Source organism: Crocodylus porosus, unplaced genomic scaffold (assembly GCF_001723895.1).
Source record: "Crocodylus porosus isolate Cpor-Errol unplaced genomic scaffold, CroPor_comp1, whole genome shotgun sequence".
Classification (NCBI taxonomy): Eukaryota; Metazoa; Chordata; order Crocodylia; family Crocodylidae; genus Crocodylus; species Crocodylus porosus.
Window position 1 is genome coordinate 2,221,180 of NW_017728949.1, and position 3,357 is coordinate 2,224,536.

Below are 3,357 nucleotides of genomic sequence, written 5' to 3' on the forward strand. Positions count from 1 at the left end.
GCAGCAGGAAATAGGGCTCCTAGCATCTTCCATTTGTAAAACTGCTTGTTTCCTGAGCCTGGAAAGTGGCCAGCGTCTAATAAAGGGACTGGGTAAGACTTACAGTGTCAATGTAACCAGTCCCCTGTCCATTCTCCACTGCACAGATTCCTATAAGCCCTCTACATAAGAGCTGCCATTTACCGGGTAAACCATAGGTCCATCTTGCCCAGTATTGTGCGTCAGGCAGTGGCCAAGAGTAGATGGTGAAAGGGAGAGTGAACTGGGGATGACCAGGATTTTTTGCCACTGTTCTCTCACTTGCAGCCTCCAGCATTTAAGGTCTAGGCAGTTCTGATTCAGAGGCTGTACCCCTAACTTCTGTGCTCAATAGCTACTGGTGCACCTTTCCTCCAAGAACTTGTCGCATTCCTTTCTTGAATCTGGCTAAACTGACAGCCTCTACATCATTTGATGGTAATGAGTTCCACAATGCAGTTACAAAGAAAACAAAGAGAAACTCCGAAAGGACACAGAGGCCTCAATCGGTGGTTTTAGGGAATCCCAAGCCTTCCACCCCCATCCACCAGGCACCAACCTCTAAGGTTGAATTTGTAACCTGAACCAATTGCACGCTTGGACTGGGAATGGGGGCTCCCCCTTATAACAATTACACTGTTAGATTTAGTAAGAGAGGGGAAGAAATGGTAGAGGGGGGAAATAAAGATTTTTTTTTTTTTGTGACTTTGGTTAAATTCTCATGATATTTTAACTCCTGGATCAGTGGCACTAGAGATCCAGAGAAGGGGAAGGAATATTGTGCCACTGGGTTGTGCCCTGCAGGAAGTCATCCTGTCCCAGTGGGTGTGCTCTGTAGAAGACATCAGCTGTTCAGCACTCCCTGAACAAACAGCATCCCAGGAATTCATGGTCCTGCTGCCAGTCTGGGACATGGAGCCCCATTGGGCTCACATCAGCAAGGGGTGCAAGCAACAGCTGTGTTAATTTCCTACAACGAACACTCACCTCATTCCCCTCTGAGATGTGGCCTGCAAGGAGCCCCACAGTCCAGATTGACCTGGGACCAGGGTGAGTTTAGCACCCCTGAGATAGCTGAAGTTATTCAAACAAGTAAAATAGCAGCATTTTGTGAGGAATTATACAAGTTAACACATGATACATAATGAAGAAGCATACCACATTTAACACTACCTATATTAAATGGGTTTGGTTAAGCAATACCAACAGTGACAAGTTACTGTGTCAAGCCTGGGGAATGATATGACACTGTATTAAATAAAGTTTGAAAGGGTTTATGATACCAGTTACAAGTTAGTACTGTGACTACTGTTTAATCAGGACAGGATTGCCGCATGCTCAAATAGCATCGAGTAATGTGAAGGTGCCTAATCACATGTTAAAGCCAAAGCTCTAGGTTTTAATGCAGATTAGGGAGCCCATTTCGCTCAGTTCTCAGGAGGCCTCATTCCAGGGGGACTGAGGTCTCTTGGCAGCTTTCATTAGAGGCAAGTGAATTATCTGACAGGGCTCCAGTGGGATCTAGCCAGAGTCACTAGGTGAAATCTTTTCCCAATCACCTTAGCTAAAAAGCCCTGGAGATTCCAGGTCTGATCCTTGATTACACTTCCTATTGATTCCTATGAAAAACATAGGAAATCCAATGCCAAAAGCTACCTGTTGGTAACATTAATGCTGATGCTCTCACAGCAGCCAAGTGATCAGTTAGTGCTGAAGCTGAAGGAACAACCTTCAAGCTGCTGCCTTGGCAATGTAGGCACATCCTTGAGTCTTCAACCACACAGTCATGTACAGTTTCACACAAGCTAAGTGAATGCCCAGGTGTTCTGTAACTGGAAAGGAAGGTGCTTAACCCAGTTGGGGGTGATGCAAGCACTGACCCTGGAGATCTTCAAAAGGAGACTGGATGCACACCTTGTTGGGGTTATTTGACCCCAGCAGTCCTTCCTGCCCAGAGCAGGGGGCTGGACCCGATGATCTCATGAGGTCCCTTCCAGCCCTAAACTTCTGTAAATCTGTGAACCCTGCAGGCTGCTCTACTAAGACAGGTTGCCTAGTGCTTGTCCGTTTGCAATGCCCTCCTGTTTGGTTTTTTTCTGCCCAAGTCTCACCTGATGCCAGAGGACTGGACATGTGAGTGAAGAGAATCAGGCCCTACGTGCACTCGGGCTCCTGTCTTGTTTTCTCATCTCTGGGCCTTGCTGGCACATTTGAATGAAAGTAAGATAGAAACCAGCCCTAGAGTTGTTTCACATTGTCAAGCACTGATTTTTACAGCTGGGTGGCTCTTTTTATAGCTGGAGAGTCATTTTTATCCTGTGCTAATTACTGTGCACGTGGCCAGTCTAAATGCATTGCCAGATTAACCAGTGAATTGTGTGATAATTAGCCCCCCTCCACATGTTCAAGTAAAGGCGCAATGGGATCTAATGCATGGCCCTGGCCCCAGTGACGGGATCTAATGTACAATCGCACAATTGTGCCTCCTGTCATGCATGTGTGGCGTGGCAGGAAATGTGGTTGTGTGAATCGCATGGATGGATGGCAGGAGGCACACTGTATTAGATCCCATCATGCCTTATTGCCAGTGCAGGGGGAGCCCAATCCCAGGCTCCCCCCACGTCAGCAAGAAGCAAGCTCTTGCTGCTGGGAGCCCCTCGGCTGAAAGGCTCCCAGCCACAGCAGCACCCCATGCACCCCCAGGACTGGGAGACGCAGCTGCCGCAATCTCCCAGTGCCAAGGGCGCATGAACCCCACCTCGAGTCAGGGAGACTTCTGCGGCAATTCTCCCTACCCCAGGGGTTGCATGCACACCCAGCACTGGCAGCTGGGACCCAGCAGGGTCCAGGCACCAGGAGACACACTGCGGGGACACAGTGTCTGCAGCTGGGGGACCCTGGGTCTAAGAGTCACAGGCCCGGCTGGGCAAGGTGCACCCTGTGGCTGGCAGCCCACAGCCCTTTAAAAAAGAAAGAAACGTTTCGTGTTCCCAGTCAAATCAAACCAACTGCATGAGTCAGTCCCGACTCACAAGTGGCTCTACAACGGGCAAACACCCTCCACCCCCACCAAGGGCTTCAGCTGTTTCCAGAGTCCCTGGCAGGCATCAGCTCGGGGGTCGGGCGCCCCCAGGTTTCACCTGCCCTCAGCCATATGGCGGCAGGAACAAGCCATGTCCACCAAGTGGCCTTCAAGCCCCAAGCCCTCGGCGGGCACCAAACCAGGCCAGAAGGGCAGGTCTCCGGGGGAGCGCCGCAGGAAAGCGGCCGTCGCGGACCCGGCACCTGGCGTGCCCCCTGCCGGCCCGCTGTACCGCCGCCCCCGCCCGCGGCCGGGCA